This window comes from Bos indicus, chromosome 6 (genome assembly GCF_029378745.1).
Source record: "Bos indicus isolate NIAB-ARS_2022 breed Sahiwal x Tharparkar chromosome 6, NIAB-ARS_B.indTharparkar_mat_pri_1.0, whole genome shotgun sequence".
NCBI classification, from domain to species: domain Eukaryota; kingdom Metazoa; phylum Chordata; class Mammalia; order Artiodactyla; family Bovidae; genus Bos; species Bos indicus.
The window spans coordinates 74,223,389-74,249,962 of NC_091765.1; the positions used below are offsets into that span (position 1 = coordinate 74,223,389).

The window sequence follows — 26,574 nt, forward strand, 5'->3', positions numbered from 1 at the left end:
GTTGGTAAAGAATTCACCTGCAATCCTGGAGACCTGAGTTCAATGTCTGGGTTGAGAAGATCCTCTGGAGAAGGGAAAGGCTACTCTCTCCAGTATTCTGGCCTAGAGAATTCAATGGACTGCATAGGCCATGGCATTGCAGAGTCAGACACAATTCAGCAACTTTCACTAATACATGGATTAATGAAGGAAGAGAAATAGAATAGGAAAGGAATAAAAAATGAAAAGTGGAAAACTATCATAGGTCAGTAACTATCAAAAATTTTTCTCTACGATCTGTTAGTTATTCATGAAATAATGAGGATCTCCAGTATTTACTGTCTTTTCTCTGTGCTTCCATGATTGTAGACAGAGTCTGAAGATTTTGATTTATTGCTCAACTTTGTATTTTGACTAGTTCATATGTTAGGTATCCTTTTAGGTGTCTCTGCTAACTTGCTGTTTGTTTTGTGATAAGATTTGTCAATATTATATTTATAATGCAATATTATGATTTATCTTTTATTCAGTATTTGCATTAGTCCTTGCCCAAGAACAAAGAGTAAAGCAGGGGGTACTTGCCATCACATATAACTTCTCTCTGTTACTTTCCCTTGTGTTACTTCCCTTTGCTTCTACTCGTCATGCCCACTGACTCTATTTTGAGTATTTTCTCTCAGGTCCTCTCTGCATATCTGACAATCTGTGACTAGAATATTTACACCTTAATGTGAAATTTAATCAACACCTCTTGTCTCTCAGATGTGGTTTAATTATAAGACTTATTTGGTATATTCATCTCAAGCATCCTGTTTTAAAATTGTCTCTAAGCTCTACACATATTCAGGTATTTTTTCATGCATCTGTATCTTATGTCCCAGAAGAAAGATACAGGCAAATGTTCAAAACGTATTCTCTCCTATACTGGAATCTGTAAGTCTCTTAAGAGCAAGAACTTTTCTCATTCACTTTTAGATCACACATTTTAAGAAATTCAAATAGATTAAACATTTAATAAATTTTTATTGAATAAATATGTGTGAATGAATGAAATAAACTTTCTAGTGAAATAGAAAACTGCTTTTTAAAAACAATAATGTTTATGGTCATGGATTTTGTTTAGTTGCTGTTTTACATCTATTTATACTTTCTCATTGTTTATTTTGTGTTTGCCATTATAAGTTTGTAGCTTATTCATTTAGACCAAGTTAAATTTTCTGCTCTTGTAACATATCCATGAAGAAATTTTTTTGTTGACATCAAATATATCTAATTTAATATGTATTGTTCATTTCTAAGATATTTATCTAATACAAGAATTAAACTCTAGTTAAGGACAGAGTAAATATTTTCTGAATCCTGTACCCTTAAATATTTTAAAGAAAATGTTCTATTTTTCAAAGATTTCTTAAGGGTTGTGGAAAATATGTCAACATCCTTTAGCAAGGGTTCTGACAGTTGAAATTCTACATTGCTGATATAAAGCTGCTCTGAGTCACATCCATAGGCCTCAGAAATTCCATATCTTATTAAATTCACCATTAAAATGTTGTTGATTCTCTCGGTTGTATTCCCAAAGAGATTTGCTGAATACATTCTTCTAGAGAGTTTTGATGATTAATTAAATCATTTAGCATCAAGCAAAAAAAAAAAAAAAATCCAATTTATGTTCATTAGATAGAAGGAAAAAAGTTACAGTCAAGAGGAATAATTTTCAAGAAATAAGGAAACAAAACTCTCTTAATAAAAGGACAGTTTGCATGAGTAAGCATTTGTTTAAAACATGTATAACTGAGTATACATCAAAACTGCAGAATGCTTTACTAGAGTAAAAAGAAAAATGATTATATTAAGAGCTACCAACCATAACTGTTTTCCACTATTTGTTTTGGTAATGGATCTACCTGTTACTGATTTGTAATCCCTGTGTATGGTGGGCTAATTATTCTGAAGAGGAAAAGAAAGAGAAGGAAATAGGTATAGGGTGAAGTCTGAGTATTGATTTAGAACTCCTCAGAAGCTAGTTAAAGAGAATAGATAGTAGACTTCATGGTCTTATCGGTTGACCTCTTCTGTCTGGACACAGGGAAGACCATTCTTCCCAACCTACTTATAGTTAGGTGTGCTATGTGAGTCACTGTGGCCAACTGACATTAGTGGAAGGCAGGCATCAGTGGCACATCGGGACTAAGGCTGTGTGAAATCTTTTGCAGACTCTTCTCTCTCCCCCCCTCCCCTCCCCCCACCCCCGTTATGCTGAAAGCCACATGTTGTGATGAAGAAATCACAATATGAAAACCAGGGACTTCCCTGGCAGTCCAGTGGTTTACTTTGCCTTCCAATACAGAGGGTGTGGGCTCCATCCCCGGTGAAGGAGCTAAGAGCCTATATGAAAGTGAAAAAATGAAAGTTACTCAGTCATGTCTGACTCTTTGCGACCCCATGGCCTATACAGTCCATGGAATTCTCTAGGCCAGAATACCGGAGTGGGTAGCCTTTTCTTTCTCCAGGGGATCTTCCCAATCCAGGGATGCAAGCAAGGTCTCCTTTATTGCAGGCAGATTCTTTACCAGTTGAGCCACAAGGGAAGTCCAAGAATACTGGAGTCGGTAGCCTATCCCTTCTCCAGGGATCTTCCTGACCCAGGAATTGAACCAGGGTCTCCTGCATTGCAGGCAGATTCTTTACCAACTGAGCTATCAGGGAAGCCTCTGTCTGACTTTCCAGTTGGAAAGGACATGCTTTTGTTTCCAATCGACTGTTTAATTTTTTTGGCTGCAATGTATTTCTTGCCTGACTGGGGCTGCTTGCTTGGGTCAAACTGGGAAGAGGGTTTGGATTTGCTGTTTCCAGCAAAAGCCTTGAAATCCAACTTGCTGTAGTCATAGGGAGTGAAGTCTTTTTCTGGTGGATCTGGGTCTTTTGGCTTCTTGGAAATTTTGAGGCGTTTCTTCTCTTGCTTCTGTTCTGTCGTCCTCGGGTCACTCGTCGCCCGCTCTCTCTTCTTGGCAGCGTTCTCTAGTGCAGCCTGCTGGCTATCTATATGCCTTTGGGCCAAAAGATCAAAACATAAAAGATAAGCAATATTGTAACAAATTAAAGACTTAAAAAAAAAAGGAAGAAAATCAACTATTTCTCCAAAGATACTATAAAATGGCTCTGGAAAGTTATTGAACCTGAGCAAACTTTGTACTAACAAGACATAAGCTTTTTTTTTTTTTTTTTAATGAAGTCACTTATATTTCAGGGTAATTTATTATTTGATCTGCATAATCTTTATGTTACTTAGCATGACATAACCTAGTCTTTTTGTTAGTGACAACTATGTTTATTTATCTGCCTTGAAGTTCAAAGTGTGCTGAGTTGGATATTTGGGCATACATCTTATGATATATAGCCACCCCAGCAGGTCGTCATTGATTCACATGTCTATTGAGTTCCCATTCTGCAGTGACATTCTGCTAGGCAATAGGAAAACAAAGTTTAGTAAAATACTGTAATCTAATAGTGTAGAAAGAATATGAACAAATAGTTGCAATTCTTTGACATTAGTAGTATTGTTAATGCACTGTTAAAAGTTAGAAACCAAGAGAAAAAGAATATTTGAGGAATATATTACCTAAGTGATTCAGAAAAATAGTCACAAAAAATATTGGAGATACACAATAGGGATGCTAAAGGTTAAGAAGAATATTTCAATGCACAGAGGCGAAGGGCTTTCTGGATGGCAGAAAACTGGCATGTTCAACAGTACAAAGCACACATTTGACAAACAGTTAATGGATGGCAACTAGTTGCTAGTCTTTAGGTCAAGGTATTTAATGTATCTAGATATATTCTCCCAATGGTGAAGAACTACTGACAGTTTTTTTTTTAATTGGGCAAACACAAAATTATGTATTCTTTTCAAAAATTTTGGAAACCATGTGGAAGATGGACAAAAAAGGAAGAGCTTGGAGGCAGGAAGATTAATTGGTTTATTGAAATAATACGGAGGAGAATAATTCAAATCTCTACCATAGTGGCAGTGCACTATTCAACCTGTGTACCATGGACAGAATGGTACGCCATTGATAAGGAAGAAGGCTTGTTATATGGAGGGTTGCCAGTGACACAGGAGAAAGAGGAATTTAAGATTATAGTGAAGTTTCCAGTTTATGTGACAGGAAAGAAAGTAATGCTATTACTACCAAGAAGATCTAAAAGGAAGGAAATGTGAAATCTCTGGAATCAGTAAATATTATGTTATGTTAAACTTGCAAGTCTGGCTAAGATTAGGATCATGAAATGGGGAGGTTATCCTGCAGTATCCAGGTAGACCTTATGTGCACTCAGAAGTGTTTTTATCAGATGGAAGTAGAGGGAGATTTCAGACAGAAGAGGAGAAGGCAATGTGACCATGGAGGCTGAGACTGGAGTGAGGTGGCCATAAACGAAGGATGCCAGCAGAAGCTGAAAGCCAGAAGCTGGAAAAGGCAATAAATGGATTCTCACCTGAAGTCTCCTGAGAAAGTGCAGCTCTGGCGATATATTGATTTCAGCCCAATGAAACTGTTTTTAGACTTCTTGTCTCTAGAGCGGGCTTCCCTTGTGGTTCAGCTGGTAAAGAATATGCCTGCAATGCGGGAGACCTGGGTTTGATCCCTGGGTTGGGAAGATCCCCTGGAGAAGGTAAGGGAAAGGCTACCTACTCCAGTATTCTGGCCTAGAAAACTCCATGGACTGTATAGTCCATGGGGTCACAAAGAGTCGGACATGACTGAGTGACTTTCACTTGTCTCTAGAGCAGTAAGAGAAAACTTATGGTGGTTTAAGATATGCATGTATGCTCAGTCAAGTCCTACTCTTTACGACACTATAGACTGTACCCTGCCAGGCTCCTCTGTCTGAGGGATTCTCCAGGCAAGAATACTCGAGTGGGTTGTCATTTCCTTCTTAGGTAGAAATTGTTAAGTAGTCAGTGTAGCATTAGGGCCTCGGTTCTTTTTTTCTAATTTCAATTTTAATTTCAACTTATTCCATCACATAAACATTTTTGCTTTATTAATCTAAAACTGTATTTGTTGTTCCAGTTTCTAGGTATTCAAAGGAATGCCTCCCTGGTCTGGAGGATCACAAAACATTCAGACTCAGAACAAGACAATAATTAACTGGTGTCCAGTTTATCAAGAAGAAAAATTCTAAGTGGACCATTAACTCTTAAACATACATTTGATCCCTAAATAATGGTCTGGGGTCTTGAGACAGGGTCGAGGGATGGCAACATAATGTCTTGGGAAACTAAGAAACTGGTGGACCCAAAATAGCCATAAAAATGACAATCTAGACTATATAACTTTTAAACTGATTGCTCAGAATTTACGTGCATCTGGCCCAAGCCAACCAAAACCAAATAGTTCTAATAAAGATATAAAGGACTGCTATTCCTGCCATTTAGGGCTCTTGACCCCTTCTCAGTGTCTATGCTGAAAGCTTTGTATCTCTATCCTTTAAAATAAACTCTGCCTGTTTTAGTGTTTGTGAAGTTCAATTTTTGACTCCACAAACAGAACTTGGGTTTCACATCTCACTTCTCAGGGGATCTTCCTTACCCAGGGATGGAACCTGTGTTTCTTGCATCTTCTGCATTGGCAAGCAGATTCTTTACCAGCTGTGCCACCTGGCTGCACCACACAGTTCATAGGATCTCAGTACTTTGACTAGAGATTGAACCTAGGCCTCCACAATGAGAGCACCAAATCCTAACAACTAGACCACCAAGGAATCCCTATTTGTGATACATTTTTACTGTAGCAGTAGGAAATTAACACAGGAGGTTTATATAAGTTTGGCCTAGAATTTCTGGCTATGAGTCCATGTGTGTATATACTTGTATGTTCATGTGCGTTTTTGAAGTGTATATGTATATATGCATATGTGTGTGTGTAGTTATAGGTACATGAGAATTGATAGAGAAAGTCTAAAGGAAGAGAAAGTCTAAAACTGAAATAAAACAGGCAACTTGAAAAACTTGTGTTTCTCACTTCTCTCCACTGATAATGCAGTCAAAATTCTGGATATGAAAGTATCAGAGAAAGTTAAGATAAAAGTTGTAGGCAAGCCAGGAAAATCATCCTAGCTGGGAGAGAAAGTGCTGTGAGGGGGAGGAGTGGGGAGGTGGGTACGGTTAGCACAGACTTTATTATTCCCTGCCTGGATAAATCTTGAACTCAGCCTCACCACATTTCAAATTCTTGTAGGCTAGCCCTATTTGTTCCACAATCCTTCCATTAATGACTTTTAAGGAAAAATTGATAAAAGAAAAAATTCATGAAAATCATTTGAGACCTCTAGATAGAAAATAGTGGGAAATAAAGATGATATATTTATGACAATGATGAAGTAGTATTCCAGAATCCTCCTTGTATGTCCAATTGAAATAGGAGAGAAGGGGGCAGGGCACAATCTTTAAAAAAAATGACATGGCCTGAGGACATGGCATAAACTGATCAGAGCCAGGTAGGTCCAAGATGGCAGATGAATTGATATTCACTAGACTTGGAGCCTCAGTTTATGCTCACTGTAAGACATCAGCAAGCTATATGACACACACAATGACGTCATGACAATTCCAAGGCTGACTGTAATGTTCCAGGGAAAAGCCAATTTTGATTCCATGTTGGAACTATTTCTTTGATTTGTTTTTCATTGCTTTTGCTATTTTAATCATACATAATGGCCTGCCTCAGAGAATCCTCCCCCTCTGCCTAATAAACTTAACTGTCTTTGTTCAGGACCCTGTCCACCCATGGATAGTAGGAAGGAAGAAATTAACACATTTACCTGAGGCTTGCCTTTCTAGGAGATATTTGCAAGATTAGTGATCTTTTACTTTGTTTCCTCACCTCTGCTCCTATCTTTGATCTATAAAAGAACCTGGCATCTAGACCCCATAAAATAGTTATTTTGAGACATTAGTCTGCTATCTTCTTGGTCAGTTGGCTTTTCAAATTATCTTTGGGATTTATCAGCCTGTTGTTGTGTGGTGAGCAGAGCAAGCTTGGACTCCATAACAATAACAGTTAAAATGTGGGCGGTGGCCCAATTCCTGGAAATCCCCATCCCTTCACCAAAATAGCTAGAATACTCCTCCCACTCAATAACTTATGGAATTACCACTCTCATTAAACCTGACAACTCCATACCTCAGTACTGCTCTTGCCTTCTGAGATGGCCCACATTGTCTGTAGAATGTATTTCTCTCTAAGTAAATCCACTTCTTAACTTTTACTTTGTCTCTCACTGAATTTTCTTTGATGAGACATCCAGAATCTGAGCATCATTAAGTCTTGAGACCAGGTGTGATCTCAGTTAAAAATCTGAGAGTTCAAGTCCCAATCTGAGTTGCATGCTTTTTCAACCATGTGGAGAGAGTAGAAATTAGGACGATCACACGGGATCATGCTCCTAATTGAGCAGAGAATGCTGTAGAATCCAGTAATACTTGGTGAATCCTCTTTGTATAAGTTTCTGTAATGAGTGGATAATAATTATAGTAAACAGCAACCGAGTCAGTTTCAAGGACTTCTCGTGTGTCATCTGTTCCTTCCTCATAATATAGCCATGAGAGAGGTTCTATCTGTATGTGCTTATGTGCTTGTCGCTCAGCTGTGTCTGACTCTTTGCAACCCCATGGACTGTAGCCTGTCAGTCTCCTCTATCCATGGAATTCTCCAGGCAAGAATACTGGAGTGGGTCACCTTTCTCTTCTCCAGGGGATCTTTCCGACCCAGGGATCAAACCTGGGTCTCCTGCATTGCAGACGGATACTTTACTGCCTGAGCCACCATGTGCTCAACTTCATTTTACAGATGGAGTGGAAGTTCAGTGAGATTAGTTCACAACCAGTATCAATAGGGTCAGGAATCAAACTTAACCAATGTGTAACAGATTTTACTCAAAATTAGATGGCACTCAGTTTCATTTCTAAGGTTCTTATTCAGACACTCTAATTTGTGGGAGTAGCTTTAATGCTTAGAAAGTTTTTAATTTAATTTTTACTTTACACCAACTTATATGCAGAGTACATCATGAGAAATGCTGGGCTGGATAAAGCACAAGCTGGAATCAAGATTGCCGGGAGATATATCAATAACCTCAGATATGCAGATGACACCACCCTTATGGCAGAAAGTGAAGAAGAACTAAAGGGCCTCTTGATGAAAGTGAAAGAGGAGAATGAAAAAGTTGGCTTAAAGCTAAACGTTCAGAAAACTAAGATCATGGCATCCAGTCCCATTACTTCATGGCAAATAGACTGGGAAACAATGGAAACAGTGGCTGACTTTATTTTTTGGGCCCCAAAATCACTGTAGGTGGTGACTGCAGGCATGAAATTAAAAGATGCTTACTCCTTGGCAGAAAAATTATGACCAGCTTTCTTTATAGTCCAACTCTCACATCCATACATGACCACTGAAAAAAGACCATCCCCATGGAAAAGAAATGCAAAAGGGCAAAATGGCTGTCTGGGGAGGCCTTACAAATAGCTATGAAAAAAAGAGAAGAGAAAAGCAAAGGAGAAAAGGAAAGATATAAACATGAAAAAACCATAGCCTTGATTAGATGGGCCTTTGTTGACAAAGTAATGTCTCTACTTTTTAATATGCTGTCTAGGTTGGTCTTGATCTCTGTCTCCTGAGACATCTGTATGCAGGTCAGGAAGCAACAGTTAGAAATGGAAATGGAACAATGGATTGGTTCAAAACTGGGAAAGGAGTACTTCAGGGCTGTATATTGTCACCTTGCTTATTTAACTTACATGCAGTGTACATCATGCAACATGCTGGGCTGGATGAAGCACAAGCTGGAATCAAGATTGCCAGGAGAAATACCAATAACCTCAGATATGCAGATGACACCACCTTTATGGCAAAAAGTGAAGGACTCAAGAGCCTCTTGATGAAAGTGAAAGAGGAGAGTGAAAAAGTTGGCTTAAAGCTCAACATTCAGAAAACTAAGATCATGGTATCTGGTCCCATCACATCATGGTAGACATAGATAAACAATAAAAACAGAGAAAGACTTTATTTTGGGAGGCTCCAAAATTACTGCAGATGGTGACTGTAATCATGAAACTAAAAGATGCTTGCTCCTTTTAAAAAAAGCTATGACCAACCTATACAGCATATTGAAAAGCAGAGACATTACTTTGCTGACAAAATCCATCTAGTCAAAGCTATATTTTTTCCAGTAGCTATGTATGGATGTGAGAGTTGGACTATAAAGAAGGCTGAGTTTCAAAGAATTGGTGTTTTTAAACTGTGGTGTTGGAGAAGACTGATGAGAGTCCCTTGGATTGCAAGGAGATCAAACCAGTCCATCCTAAAGAAAATCAGTCCTGAGTGTTCATTTGAAGGACTGATGCTGAAGCTGAAACTCCAAATTTTGACCACCTGATGGGAAAAACTGACTCATTGGAAAAGACCTTCAGGTTGGGAAAGATTGAAGGTGGGAGGAGGAGGGGATTACAGAGAATGAGATTGTTGGATGACATCACTGACTTGATGGACATGAATCTGAGTAAGCTCCAGGAGTTGGTGATGGACAGGGAAGCCTGGTGTGCTGCAGTCCACGGGGTCACAGAGAGTTGGATATGACTGAGTGACTGAATTGAACTGAACTGAACTGGTAAGTGTTATCTGACTCCATTTATTGGAGACTGACTTCAATTAAACTTCTTCCTCTCCCCCTCCCACTTTTCCATGTTTTATAGTAAGTATTAGTTTTAATGAGTATTTATATAATTTTAGATAATGTACTTGAAACTCTATTTCTTGATTCATCAATCTCAGAATCTCTTGACTTTCTTCCTACCTCCTTTCCTTCTCTACTTTTAGTTTGCTTTATACTATCTTACTTAGAACTGTATATTTTCTCTTGGATTTTTTACTTACCTTTCTCTGTTTTTCTTTTTGTTGTTGTTGTTTTTCTATTGTTGCTGTTTTTTTGGTCCCAGGAGTTATATGCTGTCTTCAAATCAGTAAAATCAATCTCTAATTGTTTCTTGAATGCTCTAATATTAACAAATGGTGACCTTTCCTTAAGCCTGCTAGATGGTTGCCATTCTGGGTATTTCTTGTCTACTCCTTTCTGTAGCTCTCTTTTGACACTTCCTTAGTTGATTTTTTTTTTTTTTTTTACTCCTTCAGAATGGATACATGGAAGGCAAACTTTCTGCATTTTATTTGTTCAATTTCTATAGATGAAATATATTGTCATTTAGTTTCCAGTGAAGCTGTGAGAAATCTGGTTTGTAATTATTCTCATTTCCTGGTAGAGGATTTGCTTTTTCTCTGGAAAATTAATCAAGGGCATATGTCTGTATCTTTAGCTCTGAAATTTTCCTTTCTGTTTTTTTTTTTTTTTTAATAATTTCTTCCTCTCTTCTCCACCCCCCTGCTATTTTTTCTGGTATTTGAATACTTCACAATTATTCCTGTGGAAGAATATGGAAATATGAATTGCCAATATTTTCTCTACCAATTTTCATCTGTTTGTCCTTTTATTTCTATGTTCTGAAATAATTTATCTTGCATTCTGCATATTTCACTGGATTCAGTTTTTAGTAATCATATTTAAAATTTTATATTCATAAATTATTAACCCCAATTCATAACAGGCCATTTATATTTCATTGAAACAATATCTTATGTAAATTCTGAACAGGTTAATTAAAAGTAGTTTATTGTTTGTTTATGTTCTGGTCACTAACCTGAATTATATTGCTCTTTTTTTCAGTATTATTTGTCTCATTTGTTTATTTTTACCCATTCCTTTTGAGGTACTAAATTTCTAAAATATCCATTTTTCCTTAATTGGTCACTGATGAGCACAAAATAAAGGGTCAGTTCATTTAAGTATGTGGCTAGCAGAAGTTTCTTCTGATGTTATAAGATAAGCCTATTCCTTAAATAAAAGAGATGTTTCCAGTGTGTGTATATATGTGCTTTTTGAGAATTTATTATGATATGTCCAGGGCATGATATGAAGCATGCACTCTGTTAAGAATCCAGACACATTCAAATACCAAAACAAGGCCAGTCTGACTAATGTGAACAAACCCTCAGTATGGGAGCCATGGATCTTCCTCAGTGTATCTCTCAATCTATATCTGACACTGAGGCAAACAGCACTTTCTAATGCACAGGAATGGGGGTGGCCTGAACATGCACGTCTTTCAGATTGATTCTCCATCAATCATTGTGACTGCTGCCCTTTCTTCCACACCCTCTCTTCTTTCGCGCCTAACTTTCAGGAGCAGCACTCTGCAAAATTGCTCCTAGCTCCACTGCAACTTTTCCTGTTGAATATATTGAGCAATAACTCCTTTTATTCTAATATATCCATCAAGATGCTCCCATCAGTCTTCTGTCTTCCCAAAATTCATTCTAATCTTTTGACTGCTGATGTTTCTCTGCTGCCAGTCTCAGAAGGTTTATGGATTTATGCACTTTCATATTTCTTCACTGAACACTCCATGGATTTTTGAGATACAGGAGAATTTAATAAAATTTCTGACTCTAATAACTGAAACAAGGTATCGTGAGAGACTTTCTAAATGTTATTTCATAGAGAAAAGTGATTCACTTATTTAAAGTCAATACCAAAGAAATATTCCCATATATGTATATGTTATTTATTATAAAAAAATTAAAGCCTCTTTCTACAGTATTTACACAGATCTCCAAAGATAAACTAAATGAACAGGAAAGAATTCAAGGAAAAAATCCTTTTATAGACTTGAAAACCAAAAAGGTTTTTATAATATTTATTTTCAAAAACAAGTTAAAAAGCGATTGACAAGAGAAAATGTGATTTCAGTGCATATAGCTGAAAATAACTATGCAATGCATACCAAATACTAAAACTTCTGATAATTTATTAAATTCAGCAAAAGTGTTAAACATTACAACTGGGGGAAAATGCTATAGGATATGAAAGGATAGGATTAAAAATGAAATGGCTGATAAGCATTTTATTGAAAAAAGGGGACATTTAAAAATTTTTAATGATATAACTTTTTTTTAGATACAAGTGCCAAAAATACAATATAAACCAATTTAAGCAAAAAAGGAAGTGTGATAAAGGAGTATCGACATAGTTTAGTTAATCCAAAGAAGAGATACAGATACAGGCCCTAGTGGGCTTCTGGGGATTCTAAGTGACCCAGTGCTTCTAAGACATTTACTCTCTCTGAGTGATTCTCATATGTCCAATTCTCTGCTTAGATAGAGTCTTATCTGTTATAGAAAGTGAGTTATCTCTCATATTTAGTGGCCTTAAATTCTTAGAGTTAAATCTATCTTATATTGTGGCCTAGGAGAGAGCTCCTGCCTGTTGGGAAGAATTTGATCTATCTTGACATACATGCCTACTATGAACAAATAAATATGGCTAGGGGCACTGATTGCAGCCCCACCAGGGTCCTCTGTCCATGGGATTTTCCAGGCAAGAGTACTGTCATTTTGGATATAGTGGGCTTTATTTACAGAATTTAAAAGCTGAAGAGAAATGTTAATTTCATTAACATTTGAATGTTAGAGACTGTTTTCAACTGTATACTTGCATATGAAGCTGATGCTTTTGGAAAATGAATAACTCTTTGAATTCAGTTTTCCTGACACACAGGAAGATTGTATGCTTTCCAATATCTATAACTGCCTCTCTACAATTAAGATTGCTTCTTCATTTAAAAAAAAATCTACTTGTCTATCTCTCTGTCAATCAACCTACTACTGTGTGTGTAATCTAAAGATTGTTTGTTTTCTTTATAAGATAATGTCTGATAATTATTTTCATCTCTGAGTTCAAGCTCAGTAAAAGTTTTACCTATTCTCTTAGGCTTAAAAAAAAAGAAAATAACTTGAATTCCTGAAGATTTTCCCCCATTATGTAGGTTTATTTCAACGTTTCATTTCCTATGATTAGGGGAAATATTCCTTCATGTTGTGCTCAGATGCTCAGTTGTGTCCATCTCTTTGACCCCATGGACTGGGGACCTCAAGGCTCCTCTGTCCATAGAATTTTCCTAGCAAGAATACTGGAGTGGGATGCCATTTCCTCCTGCAGGGGATCTTCCTGACCCAGGGATTGAACACATATCTCTTACATCCCTTGCATTGTCAGGAGGATTTTTTACCACTAGTGCCACCTCTCTTCAAGTTAGTGGACCTCTTTCCTTTTTAACTTATTTGATTAGGATATTCCCTAATTTCTCATGTAATTTTCATATGAAGCAGCCCCAGAAGAGTTAGACACAGAGATACATAACCACACACATACATTCTGAAGTAGCCTTACTAGTGTAATGTTTCAAGTTAGAAATTTCTAATTCATTTTAGGAATGGGGGAACTATAGATTGGCTTTCTATAGGTTACCCTGAAATTTGATTCAGAGGGTGATATGTCATATCATGAGATACCCGCCCCTTTCCTGTCAATGAAATGTATAAGATCAGAAAGCCCTGCATTTTAACAATTGCATATCTCATCCATTTAGTTCAATATCACAGAATATAGCACAGAATAAACCAAGTCTCTTGCATTGGCAGGTGGATTCTTTACCACAGAGCCACCTGGGAAGCCCATGGAAAATAAGGAAACGTAACTAATAATGATTTGTGTAAGTTAATTTACATAGGCAAAAGAAATAATCTAGAAATAAACATTTGCCTTAATAACATAATGCTAACCAAACTTCTTAGGGAATATTGGAGAAAAATGCAGTTTTAATTTTAATATGCACATGAGATCAATTAATGTACCACATATGCAAATATAAAGGCAATGACCCTGATTCTGAATGCTTGTTATTTCTGGAGTTGGCATATGGTGCTCTCTAACAGCAGACGTAATGATTTCAATAAATTAGCTGCTAATGCCATGTAATGCACTCTGATTTGTGTTAATTCAGGCACTGCTTAGCAATTTCATGTTAATTTTTTAAAGAAATCAGTTTTTAAGGCAGTATTATAATTTTGTTTTGCATTAAGAGTTTAAAAATGGTAAGAATAAGAACATTTTAATTCAGATATTTTAGTAAGACAAGAACAGCTTCACAAAGTAGGGATGCAGAATGTGATTCACAACATTTAAATAAAAATTTGTTTCTAATAATGCAAAGTTTAAAAAAATATGCTTACTTTGAACAATAATCATGGCAAAAGGTCAAAGGGTTTATAATGCTCATATTAAAATAGCTGATGCTGAATGTCCCTCTTAAAGTCTTTTCCATCCTTATTATTTTTATTTGTCTGTGGAACATGACAAGGTTAGTCTGGTACTTACTGGTGGTGGTGGAGGTAATCATTGTAGAAATAATATTCACAGATATGTACATACATGTAGGTATATGAATTATGTATACATATAATGTTATATTATCAAATTATATATACATATATGTCTCACAGACTTAAATAACAAACTTATGGTTGCCAGGGAGGAAGGATGGGGAGAAGGGATAGTTCAGGAGTTTGGGATCCTCATGTACACACAGCTATATTTAAAATGGATGACCAAAGGTCCTACTCTGCTTAATGTTATATGTGGTAGCTTGAATGGGAGAGAAGTTTGGGGGAGAATGGATACATATATATGTATGACTGGGTCCCTGTGCTGTCTACCTGAAACTATCACAACATTGTTAATGAGCTATACTCCAATACAAAATAAATAATTAAAAAAAGAAATAATATCCACAGATATAGGCAGACGTGTATGCATGTTAACTATATATGCTACATAACATGCTAATTAATTAGTTTTATGAAATTATTAAAGATAAGATACTCTACAAGAGAAAAACGTTTTCTTTTTGAACTATTCCAAGTAAAATCAAGAAGGTTTTTCTCTCTTTGAGGAAAATGTGGTTGCTGCTGAAGTGAGGCCCAATGCTGCTTGCTCCTGCTCCTGACTGATGGCTGTTTGTTCTGCCCAGGAACAAGTAGGTCAGGAAGCTTCCCCACAGACTTGGCCCTTAAAAATACCAGCAAGACTCCAGCAGAGCCAGGGGTGACCATTCACTGGATTAGGAGCACTCTCACCAGCCCCAATGTGAAGTCCCTGGAGAAGGTATATGCTAACCTGATCAGAGGCACAAGGGAAAAGAATCTCAAAGTGAAAGGATCTGTTCGGATGCCTACCAAAACTGAGAATGACTACAAGGGAAACTCCTTGTGGTGAAGGTTCTAAGACTTGGGGTTGATTCCACATAAGGATCCACAAGTGACTCATTGATCTGCAGGGTCTTTCTGAGGTTGTCAAGCAGATCCCTTCCATCAGTACTGAGCCAGGAGTCCAGGTGGAAGTCACCATTGCTGATGTCTAAATCAACTTTTGTAATAAATTGATAGTTATTTAAAAAAGAAGCTTTATCTTTGGTCTTACAGAGATGGATTAATTATAAACTTCAACTTATAAAAAGCTAATAAACATGAATATTTCCTATATGATTCTTGTGGGAGATTAAAAAAAATACAAATGAATACCAAAAAAATACAAAGTCAAAATTGTCCTTTTTTCTTAACATCTCATTTAACTTTCTACACTTCAGTTTCCTTACTAGGAATGGGTTGATTATAATTAACTCATACAACTTTTATGGGAATTGAATGAGGTAAGATACACAAGGTGCCTGGCCAATGGAAAAGATTAAAGACCTGTTGGTAAAGTGTGGCTAAATGCAAAATGCATAGTGTTGCTTGATCAAGCACAGGTGTTTCCTACCTAAATCCTCTTCTATCCATTCTCCATATTACAGCTAGTGTTACAGCCAGCATAAAACATAAATCTGATTCACATTATGACTCCTTTGCTTAACATTCTTCAAGTGATACATCTAAGAAAAAAGCCAGCCTCCTTACTGGGAAATACAAAGCCCTTCACATTCTGACCTCTATTTTCTTGTGTTGTCTGTCAGTCTTTGTAAATCATGTCTGTCAGTCTGTCCACGCTGAACTATTTGTATTTGTCTGAATAGGAGACAGTGTTAAATGTTCTCGTGCACAATTGAAACAATATCCTTTCTGCCTGAAATACTGGCCATGATTTTAGTTTCTCAGGGAATTCCTACTGATCCTTCTAGACTCTGGGTTGTGATCATTGACACACCTGAGTAAATATTTCAAATCTCATTATTCCCACAATACTTTGAATACCTTATACTTGAGCATATTGCAGTACATAAACATTTTTTTTCAGGTCTCTTTCTCTACTGTAGGCTCTTAACATTACCAAGATTAACACTGTACTTAATGTATCTGTAAATGCACAGTACTTAATATAGACTGTAGCATATAGTACACTTTCAGTGACTATTTCCTAATTCTTAGGTTGAAGATGATGCAGAATTTGAGCTTGCAAGATGTTCTGCCATTATGAGAAATTAGGGCTTAACTGGATCTTGGATATTTCAACTAAATCCTGCATTTATGAGATACCATTCCTGTTTCTCAGAAGCTGTGTTTCCATATCTAATTCTGAAATATTAAATTCATTTTTTTTAGTTATAAATACTGGAAATATTGTTTTATTTCCCCGTGATATAATCTTTTCTTTTTCCTACAGGGTACTCCGTGTCTCACTGGCTCAGGAAGGCTCATCATCTTCATGAAGAGAAGAGAAGGTACAGCAAATTCAGTCAGTACTAACCAGGAGATGAACATTTTGACGTTTCACTCCCTCCTCTAAGACAAAGTTAGAGATGCCATGAAGGAGTTGTGACTTGTGAATCTTCTCAATGATGTGACCACACACAACAGACCAAAAATCAACCAGGGCCCATATAGAAGTAGGTGATAGATACAGAACTACAGTCTTAAAGGGAGTGGGAGCTTTAAAGCTTGTTTTTCTTGTGTTTATAGTTTGGATCCTCAGAATCTATGGAGTCACAAAATTACATCATTGTGGTTTGGGAGGGCAACTATCTGTGTTAGAAACTCCAGTATTTCCCAAAGGTTTGCCTGTGCTGGTTCTCATTACTGTCCAGTTCACTGTGACTCCTACACCTTAATTAGCTGTGGCCCATATCATCACTTCAGTGAGATATTAAGGTTTTGATTCACATTTGTTTTGAGTATTGGAGTCAGACAATGTGCCTTCTAATATAGAATGTCCTGACATGTTAAAGTGGTCAGTTGGCTACTTTAGGAATTTTTTTACAGATTGTCTTTTTTTTTTTTAAGTATAAAAGCTACCTTTTCTCACACATCTGTGATTGCATAAAATGCTGAGGTTTTAAAAAAGTTTCTAAACATTTCAAGTAATTCCAAAAATGACTTTACTCATAGGTTCACATATAATATTCATGTATAACATTTTAGACATCTTGATTAATTGATGTTGAATCTTTAAAAAGTTTCATATGTGTGTGTGTTTCTGTAGGATAGGAAAATATTCTCAGAGTATATATCTCTTTTGATTTCTTTTTCTAATAAGCCATATATAATCCTTTAAAGTCAAAATAAGTAGAAGTTTGGGTGCTTATAAGGGCTAGGATATGTTGATACCGTGGGTTTCCCAGGTGGCACTAGTGGTAAAGAACCCACTTGCCAATCCAGGAGCTGTAAGAGACTCAGGTTTGATCCCTAGATTGGGAAGATCCCCAGGAGGAGGGCATGGCAACTCACTCCAGTGCTTTTGCCTGGAGAATCCCATGGACAGAAGAGCCTCATGGGCTACCGTCCATAAGGTCACAAAGAGTCAGACATGACTGAAGCAACCTAGCATAGCACAGCATGGGTATTGATCCAGCAATCTAAACTAAGTACCTGTGCAGAATGAGAACTGTTCATGAATTTCAGTGCATAAAACTGGGGTAGGCATTTGGAGAGTCATAAAAGGGATAAAAAGAAAACCAAAGTGAAGCAGTCAGTCTAGTTTAGACTTTGGTCTAAAAATTTTAGAGGAAATGGAGCAGGTAGCCTATTGGCTCAGCAGAATTAATCAGAGCAAGAACTAAGAAGAAGAATATATTGCTTTTGAAAAGAGAAATACAGAAAAGGCTTTTTAGTTGTGTTAGCCAGAGTTCTTCAGAGAAACAGAGCAATAGGAATTTATACGTGTGTGTATGTGTTTATGTGTGTGTGTGTGTGTGTGTGTGTGTGTGTGTGTGTGTGTGGATAGAGACAGAGAGATGTATTATAAGAAATCAGATCACATGATTATGGAGGCTGTCAAGTCCTAAGACCTGCAGGTTGACTTGGCAAGCTAGAAATCTAGGAGAGCAGATGGTATAGTTCCATCTCGAAGGCCAGCAGACTTTACCCAGAAAAAGCTGATGTTTCAGTTCAAGTCTTAAAGTGAGAATAAAGCCACTTTGAAGATTATCAGGCAGGAAGGAATCTCCATGTTCAGGGAAGGGTTGGCCAGGCTTTCAACTAATTAGGTGTGGCATATCCATATGATGAATATCAGTCTGCTTTCCTCCATCTACTGATTTCAATGTTTCTGATTTTAATGCTTCTTCTAGAAACCAGTCATAATGTTTGCCTAAACATCTGAGCACCCTGTGGTCCAGTCAAGTTGACCCAGAAATTTAACCATCACGTTATAGAAACATAAAGTCAGTGAATTCACAAATCACATGTCTCTGACACCTTGAGGAAATTAGACAAAATGACCACAAAAGTCACTGAGCTTTGGACACAGTTGGGCTGGATCAAATGGATGAGAAGGTTCATGGCAGCAGAACTGAACAGGCAGAAGTCCCAGTTGTTCAGGGGATGAAGTTCTCTCCCCATCCAGATCTTATGATGAGAAAAAGAGGAAACTCACACTCACAAAGGAAGCAAAGCGTAATTACAGGGAGTCATTTATGGTCTGGCAGCCAATTCCATCCTGGGAGAAGGGACTTGAAGAAGTTTGAGAAATGTCCTTGCATGCTCAGTTGCTTTAGTCGTGTCTGACTCTTTGAGACCCCATGGACTTTAGCCCACCAGGCTCCTCTGTCTATGGAATTTTCCTGGCAAGAATACTGGAGTGGGTTGTCATGCCCTCCTCCAATGGATCTTCCCAATCCAGGGATTGAACCAGCCTCTTCTGCATCTCCTGCATTGCAGACAAATTCTTTACTGCTGAGCCACCTAAGAAATGTACAGATTAACTTAAGAAACATGAGTATTCACATAACATCTAAATGTAGTTTGTCATACTAAGTTTGTTCAAATCTTTGTATTGAATAGATAACAGATTATGTGGTTTCATGCCTGTACATTTCACCTATTGTACATGTCAGCCTGTGAGGAACTTTGGAGCTGGGAGAATACTGAAGATTACTGCCCCCAGATCTGTATAACCGGTTTGAAGGGTCAGAAATGCTGTAGTAGTTGGCGACTTAGACTAGTTCTATTGCCCTTGCCGAACTAGTGGTTGGACCCAAAGAGGTCAGGAAGCAGGAATGGAACTGGGAGTCAGCTTTGGCAAGGATGACTGTTGGAAACCAAATGGAACAAACAGAATGGAATAGTTTGTTCTGAGAAGAGACTAGGAGGAAGTCTTGGAAGAGTGTCCTCAGTTTCAAACCATATGTGCATTTTTCATGTGCCTTAAGACCAGCAACTATGTGTTTGGTCTGTTGTTGTTATTTTTTGAGATCTCATAAAGCCCCAGAGAAGTTGTAATGTCTTTGATGCCAGTGCCGTTCACTCATTCCTGTATCTCTGCCTTCCATATGCCCTTCTTTCTGACAACTGCTGACATACAGTCACAGTGTTCACTTTGTAGCTGCTCAGTTCATGTTTGTTGATCATTTGTTTTATAATAAAAAAAAAAATCTTAGCTGACCTTTGGTTAATCAACTCTGTAAATTATGCATATGGATGCCCATGTCATACTGAAGTCCTGGCTGGAAAGCCTGTGTGTTTGTACTACTTGAGTTGAATCTTCACCAAGAATCACTTGTGTTATTTCTAAATCTATTTATTCCAGTTAACATTGTCATTACACTTATATTTTTACGTATGCTCATTCAGATGATATATGAGTGTGAATGAGGAAGTGTTGATGCTTGTATGAAAACGATATTGAATGCTTAGGATAGAGTTGATGAAAATGAAAGAAAAAGAAAATCTGCTGAAAGATGCATAGGCAGAAAATTACAAAAAAAGTGAGAGAAAATGAAAAAATCTAGAAATATTCTATATCACATTGCTTAGCAACTGTCTTAAGTTCCAGTTCACTTTGAAGAAATTTAAGTTGAGACCCACATATGAAATAGTTTATGCGTGGAAGACTGTGTAGAACTTTTCATTAAAAATAATGGGTGAATGGATGTACATCTTATACTGTACATTAAAATAATGTGCTTAAGGTAGTTATAGGTTTTTTATTCCCATTTTAATCAAATGATTGGCTAAATATCTATAGTAATATTGTTGGCTATGGGATAAGTACTGTGGTCAATTTTCTTAGTATCAAAAAAAAATTCAGCACTATTTATCCCATTCCTCATGTTCTAACAGTACTTAGCCTTCTGGTTGTTAAATATAAGTGAAACATTACATTCCTAGAAAAAAATTCTATCCAATTATAGGAGATAATATGTTTACATATGGGTTGCAGTGACTAGGAAAGCCATTAGAAGGAGGTGGGATTTGAGTTGGAATGAGGAGAAATAAGAGAGCAGTGATGAAACATGGGGGAATGGAGGCCAAGTCTGTTCATTGGAAGATTAAGGGATAAGAAAACCAAGAGGCTGTAACTGGGAAAGCAGCTCTGAGCTATCTACCAGCTCCAAGGAGTCTTATTGAGGAAAAAAAGTGATTCATCTGAAGGTGGTGTCAGCTTCTGATACCACGCTCAAGTATTTATGGTTTCTTTGTGTGGAGTTATTAAATGATTCTGAACAGCACTAATAGCAAAGAGAGATACCATAATTAAAGCCATATTTTATGTGAAATCCATTCATTAGATAGAAGGGGCAGAAAGTTGAAAGATGAGGCAACCATTAGGAAGATTATTGTAAACAAATCTTTGAATTATTTGAACCCAACTCTCTAACTCTTCATAATTACTTGCTAATATAAAAGAATATTAATATTTTGTCCTAATTTGAATGATAACTATCCTTTTACTGTTATTCTTTGCAGTTGCTCTGAATTTCTTAGCCTCTTCAGTTCAGTTCAGTTCCGTTCAGTTGCTCAGTCGTGTCCGACTCTTTGAGACCCCATGAATCTCAGCAAGCCAGGCCTCCCTGTCCATCATCAACTCCCAGAGTTCACTCAAACTCATGTCCACCAAGTCAGTGATGCAATCCAGCCATCTCATCCTCTGTTGTCCCCTTCTCCTCCTGCCCCCAATCCCTCCTAGCATCAATCATCAGTTCTTCCAATGAACACCCAGGACTAATCTCCTTTAGGATGGACTGGTTGGATCTCCTTGCAGTCCAAAGGACTCTCAAGAGTCTTCTCTAACACCACAGTTCAAAAACATCAATTCTTCAGCACTCAGCTTTCTTCACAGTCCAACTCTCACATCCATATATGACCACTGGAAAAACCATAGCCTTGACTAGACGGACCTTTGTTGGCAAAGTAATGTCTCTGCTTTTGAATATGCTATCTAGGTTGGTCATAACTTTCCTTCCAAGGAGTAAACGTCTTTTAATTTCATGGCTGCAATCATCATCTGCAGTTATTTTGGAGCCCCCCCAAAATAAAGTCTGGTACTGTTTCCACTGTTTCCCCATTTAGTTCCCATGAAGTGATGGGACCAGATGCTATTATCTTCGTTTTCTGAATGTTGAGCTTTAAGCCAACTTTTTCACTCTCCGCTTTCCCTTTCAGCATTGGTGGTATAGTGGTGAGCATAGCTGCCTTCCAAGCAGTTGACCCGGGTTCAATTCCCGGCCAATGCAGTGGGCCGACCTTGGGGCTTCCCTGGTGGCTTAGAGGGTAAAGCATCTGCCTGCAATGCAGGAGACTTGGGTTCAATTCCTGGGTCAGGAAGATCCCCTGGAAAAGGAAATGACAACCCACTCCAGTACTCTTGCGTGGAAAATCCCATGGACAGAGAAGCCTGGTAGATCGCAGAGTCAGACACGACTGAGCGATTTCACTTTACTTTTCACTTTCATCATTAGGCTTTTTAGTTCCTCTTTATTTTCTGCCATAAGGGTGATAGCATCTGAATATCTGAAGTTATTGATATTTCTCCCAGAAAACTTGATTCCAGTTTGTGCTTCTTCCAGCCCAGGGTTTCTCACGATGTACTCTGCATATAAGTTAAATAAGCAGGGTGACAATATACAGCCTTGACGTACTCCTTTTCCTATTTGGAATCAGTCTGTTGTTCCATGTCCAGTTCTAACTGTTGCTTCCTGACCTGCATAGAGGTTTCTCAAGAGGGAGGTCACGTGGTCTGGTATTCCCATCTCTTTCAGAATTTTCCACAGTTTATCGTGATCCACACAGTCAAAGACGTTGGCATAGTCAATAAAGCAGAAATAGATGTTTTCCTGGAACTCTCTTGCTTTTTTGATGATCCAGTGGATGTTGGCAATTTGATCTCTGGTTCCTCTGCCTTTTCTAAAACCAGCTTCAACATCTGGAAGTTTATGGTTCACGTACTGCTGAAGCCTGGCTTGGAGAATTTTGAACATTAATTTGCTAGCATGTGAGATGAGTGCAATTGTCCAGTAGTTTGAGCATTCTTTGGCATTGCCTTTCTTTGGGATTGGAATGAAAACTGACCTTTTCCAGTCCTGTGGCCAAGGCTGAATTTTCCAAATTTGCTGGCATATTGAGTGCGGCACTTTCACAGCACCATCATTCAGGATTTGAAATAGCTCAACTGGAATTCCATCACCTGCACTAGCTTTGTTCGTAGTGATGCTTTCTAAGGCCCACTTGACTTCACATTCCAGGATGTCTGGCTCTAGGTGAGTCATCACACCATCGTGATTATCTGGGTCGTGAAGATCTTTTTTGTACAGTTCTTCTGTGTATTCTTGCCACCTCTTCTTAATATCTTCTGCTTCTGTTAGGTCCATACCATTTCTGTCCTTTACCGAGCCCATCTTTGCATGAAATATTCCCTTGGTATATCTAATTTTCTTGAAGAGATCTCTAATCTCTCCCATTCGGTTGTTTTTCTCTATTTCTTTGCATTGATCTCTAAGGAAGGCTTTCTTATCTCTCCTTGCTATTCTTTGGAACTCTGCATTCAGATGCTTATATGTTTCCTTTTCTGCTTTGCTTTTCGCTTCTCTTCTTTTCACAGCTATTTGTAAGGCCTCCTCAGACAGCCATTTTGCTTTTTTGCATTTCTTTTCCATGGGGATGATCTTAATCCCTGTCTCCTGTACAATGTCACGAACCTCTGTCCATAGTTTATCAGCCACTCTGTCTATCAGATCTAGTCCCTTAAATCTATTTGTCACTTCCACTGTATAATCATAAGGGATTTGATTTAGGTCATACCTGAATGGTCTAGTGGTTTTCCCCACTTTCTTCAAGTTCAGTCTGAATTTGGTAATAAGGAGTTCATGATCTGAGCCATAGTCAGCTCCTGGTCTTGTTTTCGCTGACTGTATAGAGCGTCTCCATCTTCGGCTGCGAAGAATATAATCAATATGATTTCGGTGTTGGCCATCTGGTGATGTCCTTGTGTAGAGTCTTCTCTTGTGTTGTTGGAAGAGAGTGTTTGCTATGATGAGTGCGTTCTCTTGGGAAAACTCTATTAGCCTTTGCCCCGCTTCACTCTTGCTATGTCCTGTTTGACCACTTCCAATTTGCCTTGGTCTTAGCCTCTTAGTTGAAATCATTTTAATTAGATTGCATCATATACGTATGTATATAAAAACACACACACCACACTCCCACACACACATATTTGCATATGATTTATTATTTTATAAGACAAATACAAGATATATTTTGAATGGTTTGTTTTGACCTATCACTGAAATAATCTCTAGAATACTCTGACAGTTACAGGTCAGCTGGCTTGATTCACTCAATTCACAGTATGAGTTGCTTGACCTTGATGCATTTTGTAATGCTGTTTCTATTTACTCCTCATTTTCTCTGACATATAAGTCAGAGATATGTCTCCATGTAACCTTAGTTTTATCTCTCCTTAGCTTATTTCATAAATCCTTCTGTTCTAGTCACCTGTCTAATACTATCTCAGTATACCATCTATTAAAGGATGCCCATTAACAGCAGTAGTAAATTCTAAACTGCAATAAATTATATGACTGGGATTTTTATCTAGGCTTTTTTCTCATAAAATACATGGTTTTTTGTGTCCCTCCTGAACAGGCCTTGTCAAAAATGAACAGCATGTAAATATTTGATTTATTACTTTCCTATCCACAGCACCAAAATTGAAATGCTATACTTAAAACACCATTTTTCATTAGGGTAGTAAATGTTCACCCAGTCTGCCTGAATTCTTCACGGGCATAGCAAGAACTAGAATTTATATGACCAGAAGAAGAAGAAGAAGAAAACACAAACAATTATAATAGTCTTTTGCCTGGATAAGTATATTTCTGTTCTCATTACTAAGAGACAAGTGTGAAAGGAACTAAGAAATAATTTAAATCTACTTAAAATCTCCAGACATCATTTTGAGCAATGATGTCAACTTGTCACCCAGAAAAATTTAACAGAGCTGACCATAAATATCACCATTTGACAGAATGTTTCACCATCTCCTCTCTTTTCTTGTCTATCCTCTATGAATTTATGTATAAATCACCCTCTTATACCTAATTGATGACTGTGAAGGGCTTATTAGGGATCTTCTTCCAGAACTCTGTGTTTTATTGATGGAGGAATATATCAAAGAAGGATGGATATTATCATTCAATACTATGCTTGGGTGAGAGAACAGGCTGTCCCCAAGCCATCAAATAGCCAATGCATAAAAAACAACTTGCCCATTTAACAATTACTAAGCACTCACTCTAGTTAGCTTACTGAGATTAAATCTGATTTCAGAACACTTGCACTTTAGATTTTCCTCTTACTTTATTGGACAGTCCTTCTCAGATGTCTTTGCTTGTTTCTCCTTGAACCCTTCATGTTGGCATCAAGTGCTCAGGTTTTGGCTTTCTTTTCTTCTCTGTCTATAAACTCTCCCTTCAGGATCACACCTCCCAGGGTCAAGGCTAAGAATTATTTGCATTCTAATGACTGCCAAATTTGTATATTCAATCCTTGACCACTTTTTCTAAATTCTAGTCTCATACATCTAACTACCTACTTAATATCTCCATTTGGAATCTGCAAGACCATGAATCAATATGTCCAAAACTGAACTCCTGGCTTCCCCAAAGTTTCTTTACCTCATTTGAGGACAACTACACCTTTTCAGTTACTCAGGCCAGATTGTTTGAAATGTTCTTTTATTCTGCCCTTTTTCTCATAGCTCTGCATCCTGTCTGTTAGGAGTCACTGTTGACAGAAGATTCTCATTTTACTCAGCATATGAAGTCCTTTTGATGGCCAGTGAGATTCCATAGGATCCAGTTCCCACTTATCTTTATCACTTCTTTCCTTTATGCTTTTCTTTTGTTCACCCTTCGCCAGTCACATTAGCTTCCCTGCTTTTCCTCAAATATTCCAGGAGTATTCCTGCCTCAGGACATTTGGACTAGCTCTTCTTTTTGGTTGGAATGATCGATCACAAAATATACACATAGAGAAGTCACTCATTTCCTTTAATTTTTGCTTAGATTTAATCATCTGAATGAGTCCACCATATTTAACAATACTATTTTTTTAATAATATATTCTTTTATTCATATATCTAAAACATTATCATCTCAACATATAATCAATATTATGAAATTATAAGTGAGACATTTTACATTCTTATTTTTCTTTCTTTTTTAAAATTTATTTATTTTAATTGGAGGTTAATTACTTTACAATATTGGTTTTGCCATATATCAACATGCATCTGACACGGGTGTACACGTGTTCCCCGTCCTGAACCCCCCTCCCACCTCCCTCCCCATACCATCCCTCTGGGTCATCCCAGTGCACCAGCCCCAAGCATCCTGTATCCTGCATTGAACCTGGACTGGCGATTCATTTCTTATATGATATACACGTTGCAATGCCATTCTCCAAAATCATCCCACTCTCTCCCTCTCCCACAGAATCCAAAAGACTGTTCTATACATCTGTGTCTCTTTTGCTGTCTCACATCATACAGGGTTATCGTTACCATCTTTCTAAATTCCATATATATGCATTAGTATACTGTATTGGTGTTTTTCTTTCTGGCTTACTTCACTCTGTATAATAGGCTCCAGTTTCATCCATCTCATTAGAACTGATTCAAATGTATTCTTTTTAATGGCTGAGTAATACTCCATTGTGTATATGTACCACTGCTTTCTTATCCATTCATCTGCTGATGGACATCTAGGTTGCTTCCATGTCTTGGCTATTATAAACAGTGCTGTGATGAACATTGGGGTACACGTGTCTCTTTCAATTCTGGTTTCCTCTGGTGTGTATGCCCAGCAGTGGGATTGCTGGGTCATAAGGCAATTCTATTTCCAGTTTTTTAAGGAATCTCCACACTGTTCTCCATAGT

The 26,574-nt window shown here is 37.5% G+C and overlaps 1 non-coding gene and 1 pseudogene across 1 annotated transcript; both read left to right on the forward strand.

The window, feature by feature from the left end:
* The first annotated feature begins 14,282 nt into the window (after nt 1–14,282).
* Nucleotides 14,283–15,349, forward strand: LOC109560032 (small ribosomal subunit protein uS10-like; annotated as a pseudogene).
* A 6,453-nt stretch (nt 15,350–21,802) lies between these two features.
* On the forward strand, nt 21,803–21,874 carry TRNAG-UCC (transfer RNA glycine (anticodon UCC)). Its single transcript has one exon. It is a non-coding gene; the product is annotated as a tRNA-Gly (tRNA).
* Nucleotides 21,875–26,574: the final 4,700 nt, after the last annotated feature.